At 46.1% G+C, this 14,018-nt stretch overlaps 1 long non-coding RNA gene across 1 annotated transcript; it reads right to left on the bottom strand.

Moving 5' to 3' along the window:
* Positions 1-5,500: 5,500 nt before the first annotated feature.
* On the bottom strand, positions 5,501-10,830 carry LOC126503699 (uncharacterized). Its single transcript, XR_007592366.1, has 3 exons — positions 10,738-10,830; positions 10,019-10,071; positions 5,501-5,594 (listed from the first exon to the last, which is right to left on the bottom strand). It is a non-coding gene; the product is annotated as an uncharacterized lncRNA (long non-coding RNA).
* Positions 10,831-14,018: the final 3,188 nt, after the last annotated feature.

Here is a 14,018-nt window from a genome sequence, read left to right as displayed (position 1 = left end):
TGTGCTAGAAACTGTAACAGGAACGTGCTATACTTGTGTCTTTAGTCTCACAAATGGAGGCCCAGGCCTTTGTGGAGCTCGGTCTAGCAGGCAATTAATAAATCAAGCAATGGAAAACCGTTACTCTTGGTTTTCAACTTGCTACTCGTAATATCTGGTCGGCATTTATTTAACGAAAGCTACAAGAAATCAGTTTTCTGTTAAGTGTGCGCCTCCTTCTTCCCACCCACTTGAGGATGTTGGTTACCGTGGTGAGAACTGGACCACTTAACACCCACAGGTCCTTGGAAAGCCCCATTCTTTTAGGCCAAGACTCTTGGCCATTTGTCTGTTTTGTCTAGTACAACTGAAGTGACCTGTTTAGAAGCAAAATGGAAAATTTTCGCCACGGAGAGCCAGGAAATCCCGTAGACATCTCTGAATAAGAAGTAGTGATATTAAGCCAGGTGTGGTGGCTCACACCTTCAATCCCAGCACTCAGGAAGTAGAGGCAGACAGATCTCTGTGAGGTCGGGGCCAACCTGGACTACAAAGGGAGTTCTGGGACTCACTTTGTTACACAGAGAAACCCTGTCTGGAAAAAAAACAAAAACAAAACTACCACCACCACCATCACAACAAAAGAAGTAGTGATGTTGCCAAAACACCAGAGCGCAACCTTTCTAAGTGCCCGGGAGGTGGCCTGGTTTGCTTCCGTCGCACACAGCACCAGAGCTGAGACTAATGTCTGACACACAGCCAGTCTGAACTAAACATCTGTCCCATGACCGAGTGACTCTTAAGGAGAATATTTTGAAAACTAGTTGAAGAAAACTTTGTCAATTGGAATCTAGCTTCCAGGGTTCCGATTTTCTCGCCGACTTATTACAGAGTCAGTTAATAGCTTTCATGTGCTGGAGGGACACACATGTCCCTTGTGACATACAGGTGCGTATGCGGAGAGCCGGGCCACCTGCTCCTGTCCTTCCAGTTCACTCCTGCAGCTGATGTAGCTTTGTTCAGCTCTGACGAATTCCAGTCCAGAGAAAATGAGAGGGCCCACCGCAGTCAAAAGACGGGAGAGCTGCCTGGTGACCACTTGAGCGGCAGCATGGAGGAAAAACAGGGACAGACTTCTGGAAAGAGGGCGGGCCAAGTGAGGGCTGGCAGAGGGACTAGAACATGGAGAACAGGCTTGAGAGAGGCAGAGAGAAGTTCACTAGAGCATCTGTGAACTGCGGAGGGAGGGTAACGTGGAAGAGGTGGGACACATGGGGAAAAAGCGTGGGCCTCGTCCTGGGCTTTGTGGAAGTGCACTCTTTCCCCATCTTATGCCTGTGCCATGGTGGACCAGCAGGTTCACACCTAGAAATAGACCCAAGAGACTGCAGGTGTGATGGGGGAGCCTGGTTAACCAATTATCTTTAAGAGGTGGGACCAAGTTAGGGTGTGGCTTTCTGGGACCTGGAGAAAAATCAGCTGCAAGCCCAGGTTCTCTCTCTCTCTCTCTCTCTCTCTCTCTCTCTCTCAGTGTGTGTGTGTGTGTGTGATTCCCTCACTGCACAACTGAGCTTGGACTTCTCCTTCCGGTTTCATGAGTTTTCCCCTTAAAATAAATAAAAATATAATTGTTTATCTTTAAGCTAGCCTGGTTATTTCCTGAATCGAGTTAGCTTCTACACTTGGCACCCGATTGGTGGGGCTCAGGTCTCCAACTGGTCTGGCCAGCTGCTGGCAGGCTCCATGCCATTAATGTGGGTATAAGATTCCTGCACAGCGGCCCTGAGTAGCCGCTAGACACAGTCCTTCATATGTTCTCATTAAACATCTCAGCTGGCTTCTGGGTCCAGTTATCTGATGCTCACAGATGCTCAGGCAGGATGCAGGCTTATGTCAGCATTACTCATAATAAGCCCAAACTGAAAATGTGTTACTATCCATCAGTGCTGAGGACATTAGTTGCAGTGATCCAACAGAGGACTGTATATCATCCTTAAAGGGAGATCCACAGCTTTCCGCAGTGACACAGATGAAACTCACGGCTATGATAGTGATGGGGAAACAGGCTGGGGATACAGCTCAGTGGTAGAGTGCTTGCCTAGCATGCAGGAAGCCCTAGGTTCCATTTCCAGCACCGGTTAAACTGCACGGTGGCACACTCCTGTGGGCCCTGGCCCTCTGGAGGTGGAAGCAGAAAGATCAGAAGTTTGATACAGCTGAAGATACTTAAGATCCTGTCTCTAAATAAGTAAGCACTAAGTTTAAAATAGAGACAATTGATTTATGGCACCAGAGGTCACCTCTGAGAGGATGCACGGGGAGGGGACTGGGTGACAGGAACAATCTCACCATTCTTACCCTCGCTCTGCAGGGGCTCCCGAGCTGCTTACCAGAGCTGTGTGTTGAATGCGTAGACCTTGAATGAATGAAATGTTTGCCCTGGCAATGTTGAAGCAGGCATGGGTAGCCCGTATATGGTGGTTCTGTTGATCTTGTCCATATTGGGTTTCATGGTCTAAATTGATGAGGACGGCTGACCAGGTCTTTTCCTCAAGAGGGCGCCAGATCTCACTACAGATGGTTGTGAGCCACCATGGGGTTTGCTGGGAATTGAACTCAAGACTTCAAATAGCAGGCAGTGCCCTTAACCGCCTTTAATCCCAGCACTTGGGGGGCAGAGACAGGCAGATCTCAGTGAATTCAAGGCCAGCCTGGTCTACAAAGTTATTTACATGACAGCTAGGGCTACACAAGGCAACCCTGCCTCAAAAAACCAATAAACAAACAAACAAAGTAGAGGGTGATAGAGCTGGACAGCCAGTGTCCTCTGGGCCTCTGAGAGTGTGCATGCACACACACACACACACACACACACACACAATTAAAAAGCAATAAAAGTTGAAGTAGAAAAAGAAATATAGTTTACACTTTATGCAGATGTTAAATATAAAAACAATACTACATGTGATATACATTTGTTTAGAGCTCTATACATCTACAATAAAAACCTTTTTGTTTTTTGGTCTCAGGATGGCCTTGAACTTGTGACCTTTCTCCTCAGCCACCCAGTACTAAGATCACAAGTGTGCACTGACACACCCAACCATATACAAAAATAGTTCTTGTTCTTGATGAGAACAAGAACATGGGAATTCTATAATTGTAGGACTTCTGTTTTGTTCAGTTTTGTTTTTTGAGAGAAGACCTCATACATCCCAGGCAGATGTCAAACTCTCTCTATAGTCAAGATGACCATGGCCCTCTGGGCCTCCTGTCTCTACTTCATGAGCGCTAGGATTACAGGCCTGTACGACCATCCCATGTCATGCAGACTGTGTGGTACCAGGGTTTCATGCACGTGAGACACGCACCCTCCAACTGAACTGCCTGCCAAGATTCTGTAATTGTAGCATTATATGTCTTTCCAAAAGTCACTGAACTCGGGGATGGTGCACATAGCTGTAACTGCAGCACTTGCGAGGCTGAGGCAGAAGGATGGCTGCGAGTTCATGGCTATCAGAGCTACGTAGTGAATTTAGGTCTTCAGGGCTAGCCTAGGATGCATAGCAATATTTTGTTTCAAAAAGAGAAAATAATAATTGAATGTGATAAACTGGTAACATCTGTTAAAACTGGGTTATAAACTTTTTGTATGTATGTATGTATGTATATATGTATGTGTGCATTACAGGGTTACTCTCCTGCACTGTTCTTTGTACTGTGAAGCGTTTGAAATATTCATGGTTTTAAATCATTTATCATCAATGGAAACAGAAAGCCAGTGGGGACAATAATGAGCCTTAATGAGCACAGAAACCAGAGCTGGTGGCTGCAGAGGGCCGTTCTGCTCACATCACTGTCGGGAATCCATCAGCATGTTTTGCTCCAGTGTCCCACATCTCACAACTTGCTTCCCACAGAGTCCTTGCAAATAAATCTACAAGTGATTTGCTTTGCAGTCCTCTGGAATTTGGCGATGAAACTTTCCCAGAAGTTTGAAAAAGCAGAAAGACTTTTCTCCTTTTCTCTCTGAAGTTGTATCTAGCAACTGCCCCCCCCCCCTTCTAAGTCTGTTCCACTGTGTGAGGTCAGGGAAGGGCTTCTCGGCCTCACTGACTTCCATTGTCTAGCAAAGTACAGCCTCAGATATCTTAGAGCCTTATGAGATATTCTGTGACGCCATTTGAGAGAAAGAATCAGGTATCTTTTAGGTGTGGTGTTGCAAGCCTATAATCCCATCCTCACTTTGGGGCTGAGGTGGGAGGATCAAAGAGTTTGAGACCAGCCTGGGACATCAAAGAAAGAAAACAAACAACAAGAAAACAAAGCAGGCAGTCTGTCTCTGTGTATGTGCAAATGTGCATGCATGTGAGCGTGTACCCATGTGCACAGGAGTGTGGTTAGGAGTCTTGCATATGCTATGCAAGTGATCTGCCACTGAGTTAAATCCCTGACATTTTAGTTTTAATGTATCATATATTATGCATTTGAAGTTTTTTTTTTTTGTTTTTTGAGACAGGGTTTCTCTATAGCTTTGGAGCCTGTCCTGGAACTAGCCCTTGTAGACCAGGTTGGCTTCAAACTCACAGAGATCCGCCTGCCTCTGCCTCCCGAGTGCTGGGATTAAAGGCGTGCGCCACCACCGCCCGGCATGCATTTGAATTTTTAGTATATTTTAAATTTTTATTTATTTATTGTGTCTATGTGAATATGAGGATGTGTGGCGGTCAGAGGATAGCTTCCAGGAGTCAGTCCTTCCCTTGCTTTATGGGTTCTAGGGGTTGAACTTGGGTGACAAGCCCTTTTACCTACTCAGACATCTTCTGAGCCCAATTCCTAATTATTTATTTATTTATTTATTTATTTATTTATTTATTTATGTTTGCTTGTTTAGTGTTTTTGGTTCGATGTAACCCTGAATGTCCAAGAACTTGCTATGTCAACAGGCTGGCAACAAACAGAGATCCGCCTGCCTCTGCCTTCTGAGTGCTGGGGTTAAAGTAATTCACCACCACAACCGGGTCCAATCACTACTTTATTATATAGAGTCCAGACTTAGGTCTGGATTTTGTTCCAGAGCTTTAGTATATTAAGTTAACATAACCGAATGTCAGTTCTGAAGTATAATTTCAGCCTGTTCAGGTTTATAAAAATTTTAGTGGAGCCAGGTGGTGGTGGAGCACGCCTTTAATCCCAGCAGTACTTGGGAGGCAGAGGCAGGCGGATCTCTTTGAGTTCAAGGCCAGCCTGGTGTTCAAATTGAGTTCCAGGACAGGCTCAAAAACTACAGAAAAACTCTGTCTCAAAAAACAAAAAACAACAACAACAAAAATAGTGGAAACATTCAATTTTACATTGAATTCACTTAAGAAAAAGAAACGCTAAGGCTGAGAGCAGCTTCTTGCGGCATTTCTTCTCTCTGGTGACATGGTCAGAGCAGGATTTCCGATGGCCTGAAGAGCTGGACGCTAATTCTGGATCTCAGTGCTCAGAGTCTGACAGGAACCCTAGGACTGGAAACCGCAGTATGAAGACTGGACCTCAGCTCTGACGTGCTGACCCCACAGCTGAGTCGGGGGCTGACACTTGCTGTGTGGTCACAGGTCAGCACGGCCCTGCAAGAACCAGGCATCAGGTAATCCTCACCATTTGACCATCACTACGACATTCTTTTCAAAGTATTTAAAAATATCCTCCTGCCAGGCCGGTAGTGGTGCCCGTCTTTAATCCCAGCATTCGGGAGGCAGAGGCAGGCGGATCTCTGAGTTCAAGGCTAGCCTGGTCTACAGAGTGAGTTGCAGGACTGTCCAGGGCTACACAGAGAAATGCTGCCTTGCAACACCACACGCCCACCCCCAAAGTCCTCCTGACAACTTTTCTTCTTGAAAGTCTCATTTTTCAGTGATGGTAGTTACCTAAGGTCACTTGAAGAAAATACTACATCAATACACACTAGCTCTCCTGGCAGCCACATCTCAGGGCTACAGCAGTAAGCAAGTGCCTTCGTGAAGAGGACATCCAGACCAGCTCTTGTAGGACTAGGCGGCAGTGGGCACATCAGCCTGAGGTGCCCAATGTGCCCGCATTTGGGACGATAACACATTCAGGTTGACTATTATTGTTTGTACTTAGCACAGTTCAGATATGTTCAGTTGTGAACGCCAAGTCTTTAAGAAACAATGTGCAACAGAGTCCTGTTTATAGAAAGAGATTCATCAGATGAGTGTCTGACATTGCCCTTTTCCCCTTAGCTCATTCCAGAGGCCTGCAACCCTGGTGAGCTATGGAATTTCCTTCCACAGAGCGGGCTGTGGGGCTGGAGAGATGGCTCAGCCCTTACGACCACTACTCTTGCAGAAGGCCTGCCCTCTGTTCCCAGCACCCATGTGGCCCAGAAACAATGCAAGTCCTTGTTTGGGAATTTTCTCTGAAATACATGGCACCTAGACATCCACAAGTGAGGGACTGGAGCTGGTGAATACATTTCCCAACTTCCTTGTCCCTCGGTAGGACAGTTCTGAAGCCTGCATGTTCTAAACCATCTTTGAGAGTCCCAGTGGGATGGTGGTCCAGTTACCCAAAGTTCTAACCCCTCATCAGCCCAACCTCTCGGGCTTTCTCATTTCCCTCCCTGCTCCCCCATGTCCTTACCATGCTGCTTTACGTTAAGTTACCACAAAGTCATCCACATCACTGACATGGCTGCCCTGAGGAGGAGGAGCCAGGCCCAACTTGTAACGGTACAGCAAGCACAGCTGAAGGATCCGCACCACTCACAACGCTCCTCACACTTAACCCCACTGCTGTTCCTGCAGAACTGTGTCCCTCAGTGAGGACTGCCTCCCTGATCACAATGATCGCTGGGGTCGGCCATCCGATCCGGGCCACTGATACACCTTTACCATAGTGTAACCTAGATAACCACAGTGGCTGGCTGACGGAGATTGTGACTCCCATGGGGCAAATGAGACCCCTTCCTTAGGACTTTTACCTGGGGTTGTGGGAAGAACAAACTATGAAGCTAGAGCACAGCCAGGTCTCTTATGACACATGGGCTCCTGGTCCCAGTGTGTGCTGACTAGTTTTGTGTCAATTTGACACAGTCTATAGAGTCATCTGGACACAGGAACCTCAACTGGGAAAATGCCTCCGTGAGATCAGGCTGTAGGCAAGCCTTCAGAGCATTTTTTTTAGTGATAGATGGAGGAGGGCCCAGCCCAATGTGGGTGATGCCATCCTCAAGTTTGTGGCCAGCCTGGTCTACAGACTGAGTTCCAGGACAGCCAGGACTACTACACAGAGAAACCTTGTCTCAAACAAACAAAACCTGACGAAACAAAATAGTTTGTAGATCTCTCTCAAACTTCTCCCACCAATCTTTCCCAATGGCTTGTTGACCCTGGCGTCTCAGCTGCTCCACTGACGAGTCTTCCCTGTCACTTTATCATGGTTTCATAGTTTTCTTTTTCTTCACAGGTCTAATTGTGAGGCATGACATAAGACAAAATCTTGCTGTGTAGCCTGGCTAGCCTTCACTTACAAATCTTTTCTGCTTTAGCCTCTGGAATGAACCAGTTACAGGCATGAGTCACCTTGCTTGGTGATTTATCTAGCATTTTTGGTGACCAGACATTGTGAGTGACATGCTGTAGACACTGGGTTGTATTGTGGTTCACTGAAGAACATTTCCCTTGGTTTTGTTTTTCAAACAGGGTTTCTTTGTGTAGCCCTGGCTGTCCTGGAACTAGCTCTTGTAGACCAGGCTGGTCTTGAACTCACAGAGATCTGCCTGCCTCTGTCTCTCATGTGCTAGGATTAAAAGCATGCACCACCATCGCCCAGCAACATTTCCTTTTTCTAAACTGTTTTTCCATTTCTTACATTGTGCCTGTTTCTGTGGGGGCAGGGCTCATACTAAAGAGTCCATGTATGCAGAGGTTAGAGGACATCTTCCAGGAGTTGCTTCTCTCTGTCCATCTCTGTCGGGCTCCAGGGATCAAACTCAGGAAGTCAGGATTGGTGGTGCCTTTACCAGCTGAAATATCTCATCAGCCCAAGGAACATTTTGTTGTAGACAGCAGTTATGGTACAACTCATCATTGAGACATCATAGTATGTTCATCAAGGTTTTTTTGTTTGTTTTGTTTTTTTAGGATGGATCTATTAAATTAAAAAAGAAATTAAGTGTATGGTGTTTTGCCCAAATGTATGTCTATGTGCTCTGTGCATGCAGTGCCTGAAGAAGCCAGAAGAGGACTTTGGATCCTCCAGGACTAGAGTTACAGATGGTTGTGAGCTGCTATGTGGATGCTGGGAATTAAACCTGGCTCCTTAGGAAGAACGCTAAGGCTTTTAACCACCAAGCCATCTCTCCAGTCCTGGCTGTCTTTTCTCTTAAAGCGTAGTCCTTGCCTGTTTCCAGCAAAAAGTTCTTGGTAAGACTTCCAACTTCCAACTTCTCTTCCCTGTAATAGACAACACTGAAATTTCTGCTTATTCTGGTTTCTTGTCTTGTTTCTGGTTAGACTTCTGTGAATCTCACAAATGTATTGTTCAGGGTTGGTCAAGGATTTGAGGAGAATTTGCACACATATTTGGGGGTTTCCAGCCTGGGGACTTTCTCCCTCCCTGACATTTCCCCTTAGTTTGTAGCTGTTGCAGATGCTTTCTGCTCTAAGTGAGTCCCTGGGAGCCTCTCTCCCATGCAAGCTGGACCAAGGCTCTCTACGTGTGATCTTAGACCAGCAATACCAGCAGCACTATGACCCAAACTGTCTAAAACAGAAGCTTGTGGTGGGAGCACTAAGTCTATGGTTTTCTTTCCTTATGTCGTGTGTGTGTGTGTGTGTGTGTGTGTGTGTGTATGAATGTGTGTGGGGGAGGGCAGATGACAATGCAGAGGGGACCATTATCTCTTTTTATTATGTGGGCATGAAACTCGGGTCATCAGGCTTGGTGACAAGCATCTTTACCTGCTGAGCCATTTTCCTTGCCCAAAATCTGTGTTTGCACAAGCTCCCCCAAATTCTAGCATATTCAAATTTCAGGATGAGTTCCTTAGAAGAAAAGGCACACAAGTATGAACCTTCTGCCATTTGAAAGAAAATGGTCTCCAAAGGGAGTGGCACTATTAGGACGTGTGGCTTTGTTGGAGTGGGTATGGCCTTGGTGGAGGAAGTGTGTCACTGTGGAGCTGGGCTTTGAAGTTTCAAAATATACCCAGTGAGACAGTTTGTTGAAGGAGGCTGTTTGCTCATTTCTGGCCACCCAGACCCGAAATAACTGTTGTGGGAGCTCCTTTGGCCAATAGCCTTTAAGATACCAGCCCACTTGTGTGTGGTCTCTTATACTATAAATCATGCGCTCCTTCTGTTGCTTCTGGCTCATGCTCCCAGCTGCTAGACTCAGTTCCTGTTCCCTGTTCATGCAGAGGACTGTGATCTAGGACAGTGATCTGCAAGTCTCCCCCAAATAAATAATTATGCGTAATTCTGAACTAGTGTGGGATTATTGTGTAACTTCTGTCATCAAATGACCACACAGAAACTGTATTAATTAAAATGCTGCTTGGCCTATTAGCTTATGCATATTTCTAGCTAGCTCTTATATCTTTTTTTTTAAATTGATTTTTGTTGAGCTCTACATTTTTCTCTGCTCCCCTCCCTGGGGATTAGCTTCATCCATGTGTACGTGTATCTCTATGTCCATCACCATATCATCATGCCCAAGGCAGAGGTGCTTAATGAGATTGTACAGAGAGAGTATGCACTGTGGTGTCTTCCTGGTCTCTCTTCTAGAAATCCCCAGAACTTTGCCTTGCATCTGTCTAGAGGCAGCCTGCAGGCGGTGAGCAGGTGTAAGGACCTGGTTGCTAAGGGCAACCACACCCCAGGGCAGCTCATTTTCAGAAGAGGAACCAGATGCTTATAATCAGCTTGTTCTCCATCCTGCCAATGCCAACATCCCCCAAAGTGCAGTGTCCCTGCTCCTCAGTAAGAGCTAACAACTCACCTTCAAGGGCACCTGGCCAGGGACTCACCTTTAAGGGACACTGGCTTCGGTTCCATAGCATCCCACTCTACCAGTTCCACTCTGGGCCGGGAGGAAACACACAGAATAATCACTGCCTTATTCTCCTTTCCAACCTCCCCCAAAGGAAGCCAGCCTACCACAGGGAGAAGGTCCACCCAGGCCTCCCTTCCCAATAGTAATGTACACACAAGCGCTTTGGTGATTTCATTAGAATTAAATTCTAATTTAGTAGGTGTTATTGGCCAAACTATATTTAATCAAAATTCAGAAATCAAAATATCTAGCCTCCAGTACCTCAGAATGTGACTAGTTTGGAAACATTTAGTCATTTTCTTTCCTTTCCTTTTCTTCTCTTTTCTTTTCGTGTGTGTGTGTGCGTGTGTGTGTGGCTGTGTGTCTTATGTATCCTAGGCTAGCTTCAAACTCACCATATAACTGACGAAGTCCCTGAACCCAATCCTCCTATCTCCATCTCCAAAGTGCTAGGACAGCATTTGTCACCGTGCTTAGGAATCAAACCCATAGCTTCTTTCATGCTAGGCAAGGACTCTACCGACAAAGCTACACCTCCAGCCTGAATCGGGGTCTGTAAAGCAGCAATTAAGGTTAAAAGGGATCATATGTGCATGGATATAATCCAATAAGGTTTGTGTCCTTTTAAGAGGACTGGGAGCTTGGTATAGCTGTCTATACCTATAGAACACCATGGTTATTACCCAGACATACCTTTTAAAAACCAGTAAAAAGAGAGGCTGGTGAGATGGCTCAGCAGTTAGGAGCACAGACTGCTCTTCCAGGGGACCTGGGTTCAATTCCCAGCACCCGCATTACAGCTCACAGCTGCCTGTAACTCCAGTTCCAGGGAATCTGGGGCCCTCATACAGACATACATGAAGGCAAAACACCACATGAAAATAAATCTATAAAATAATAATAAAAAGAGAAGAAAAAGCAGGTCAGTGAGGCAGCTGCTCAGTGGGTAAGGGTACTTGCTGCCACGTCTGACCACCTGAGTTCGACACCCAAGACCCACAGTGAGGAAGAAGAGGACCGACATCTACAAGTTGTCTTCTGACCTCCACCTGCACATGGGACATGTCCATGAGTCCTTCAAAAAATTCATAAACGTTTCTTAAATGAAGGGAAAGACGTGGGGAGAGAGATTCAGAGGAAGGATGATCACATGAGAAGGGTCGGGAAGAGGCTAGCTATTTATAACCTGAGTGGCGTGCTCTCAAGGAAAAGCCTTAGAGGGGACTCTCAGTTTCTGGACCTGCGAGATTCCCAGAGTCTCAGACTTCAGGCTGTAGTGAGGCTGGGAGGGGCTGAACTGTGTTCCTAACAGGCTGTGGAGGCTGCTGATGTTGCTGGCGTGGGCATGGCATGCTGAGCGTCAGGGGCTGAACGTCAGGGACCTGGGGACTGTGGTCACAGTGTGGCCTGGCCAGCAGTTCTAAGCCACCTCGCTGGCTGGAAAGAGGACATTTTTTTCTCAGACTATCTTTTCATATCTGTTGTGCTTTCTAAGGATTGAAATACGGTAGCGTCCCCCAGCTTCTACAGCTGCGGGGAGACGGCAGGGGTAGAGTGCAACAGGCCATGTGGCCGTAGTTCCTAAAATTTCAAAATAAATCAGAAAGTTGGATGTTTACATTAAATCTTAGATTTTTAAAACCTTCAAAACATTGGTAACTTCATCTGCTTATTTTTAAAAAGTTGTGAGACAAAGGAGTCCTTGAATGGGCTGGACATGTTATGTATTTTATTTTGGAGATATATATGTATAAATATATACAAATTTTTATTTATATAAAAATCCATCAGTCCATATGATTAAGATTTGTCCTTCATATCACGCCACAATTAAAAAAACAAACTACCCAAACATCTGCCTAGGTATGAAAGCATGGGCATTCTTGTCTTTGGGGACAAGACAGGGAAGGGATAGGTGGACCTTATCTTCATTTTCTAATATTTTGCCTTCTTAGGGAGGTAGAGAGTGAATGGGGCATAATGGCGCACAGACTCCCAGCATTCAGCAAGCCGAGACAGGAGAACTGTGAATTTGAGGCCAGATGGCTACATAATGAGACCATGCCTCAAAAACCAGATAGGCTGGGTAGGCGGCTCAGTGGGCACCAGGCACTCAGGCCTGAGTCTGACCTATGCCTGGAACCCACATAAAAACACTGGCTGTCGGGGCTCACGTCTGTAATCTCATCACCCCTGCAGCATGAAAGGCGGCAGAAACAGAATTGTCTAGAAGCTTGCAGGCCTGGAAAGTGCCGCATCACTTTCCTCAAACACCAGCTGAAGGGGAGAAGTGACTCCTGGAAGCTGTTCTCTGACTCCTTACTCATGCTGTGGCATATGTACATGAAACCCAAATAGATATAATTAAAATAAGTAAATAAAGATAAATGAAACAAAAGTGTAAGATGAAGCACATGGGGGGGAGGGGACAGGGGGCGTTGGAGTTGGGGGCGTCAACAGCCGATCCACTCTCATGGGATTGAGGTGGCCCCTTAGTTAATGTCTCTATGTTTGGAAATATGTCGTGCTAAACATTGTAATCTTATTTTGTTTAATTTTGGTTTTCTTTTGTTGTTGTTGCTATTTGTTTTTTTNCCTTTTTTGAAGTAAATTAGTGCTGCCAAGAGCAGACGTGTCTCACTGTCATAAAAAGCCTTTTTTTTTTTTTAGAGTTTCTCTGTGTAATAGCCTTGCCTGTCCTTTAACTCACAGAGATCTACCTACCTCTGCCTCCCAAGTGTTGGGATTAAAGGCGTGTGCAACCATGCCCGCCTTAAACATTGTAATACTAAATTTAGAAATACCTGTGAAGGTATGAACCCGACCCACCCCTGGGAGGCCACTGAGCCAAGCTCTTGGCTCCCTCTTGACTGTGATGCCGTTGAGGGAGACACATTGCTGCCATCTTCAGTAAACACCCGCTCCTCTGTGGCACGGGAGTGTCCTGAGGTCACCTTCCCTGTTCAGCCAAGCATCCCACATGGCATTCACGGTGCAACTCAGCGGCATCCTAGGGAAGTTTACATGTCCTCCCTAATTTGAGACGCTGTGCTGGATCTACGGTTTAGGTCACTGGGGAACGGCTTCTCTTTCTGGACCTGAAAGCAGTGCATTCTTGTGGCTAAATTCACTGAATAGTGAGGCAGATTGGTCTCAAGGTTTCTGGTCTGGCAAATAGGCGTGATCACAGTTAACCTATCTGAGTTTACCTGAAGACTTGGGTATGCTGTGGGACTGGAGCACAGCTGTTCAATAACCATTAGCTATTACCAAGTAGTTTTTACTAATTGATTTTCCTTAGAATATCTTTCTTACATGAGGGATTAAGTCTGAGACAACAATGAGGATGGTCACATTAATAGCTGACCTGTAAGCCTCAAGAAGAAAATATTTTCAGCTCTGATTTAAGTAGCCAAGGTGATGAAATGTCAAGGCTGCTTCAAAAGAGTTGAGGCATTGCCGGCCGCGGTGGCGTAAGTCTAATCCCAACACTCAGGAGACAGAGGGAGGCAGATCTGAGTTCAAGGCTAGCCTGGTCTACAGAGCGAATTCCAGGACAGCCAAGGGTACACAGAAATCCTGTCTCAAAAAACCAACAAACAAAAACCAAAAACAAACCTGCTGAGACATTTGAAATTAGCTTCCAACCTTCAAGGAACGGTCTACTTCCTTTGGAAAGACCTGCAATCGCTGGGTCAAACCTAGGAAGGGAGACAGGCAGCAGTTGGGGCAGGAGACCCCAGGTCTAGGTCTCCAATTGTCCCTTTGGCCCTAGGTTACCAGGCAGCCAGTTTGTTGATAAGAGTTGCCAGGTGGTATGAGATGCTTCAGGTAACCGCCTGGGAGCAGCGCCCCCTGGTGGCCGGTGGTTTTAACCGTGACTAACAAAGCTGTAAAGAAAGAATGAGCACAGATCCCAGAAAACATACTCCCCAAGCGCACGGGATTTCAGTTGCTTTTCTGAAGGTCTTTCT

The sequence above is a fragment of the Alexandromys fortis genome, unplaced genomic scaffold (genome assembly GCF_014885135.2).
Source record: "Alexandromys fortis isolate MF-2015 unplaced genomic scaffold, M_Fortis_MF-2015_v1.1 scaffold_16, whole genome shotgun sequence".
In the NCBI taxonomy this organism is placed as follows: Eukaryota; Metazoa; Chordata; class Mammalia; order Rodentia; family Cricetidae; genus Alexandromys; species Alexandromys fortis.
Note: the sequence above shows the minus strand (reverse complement) of the source record. Positions and strands in the feature narration are given on the sequence as shown.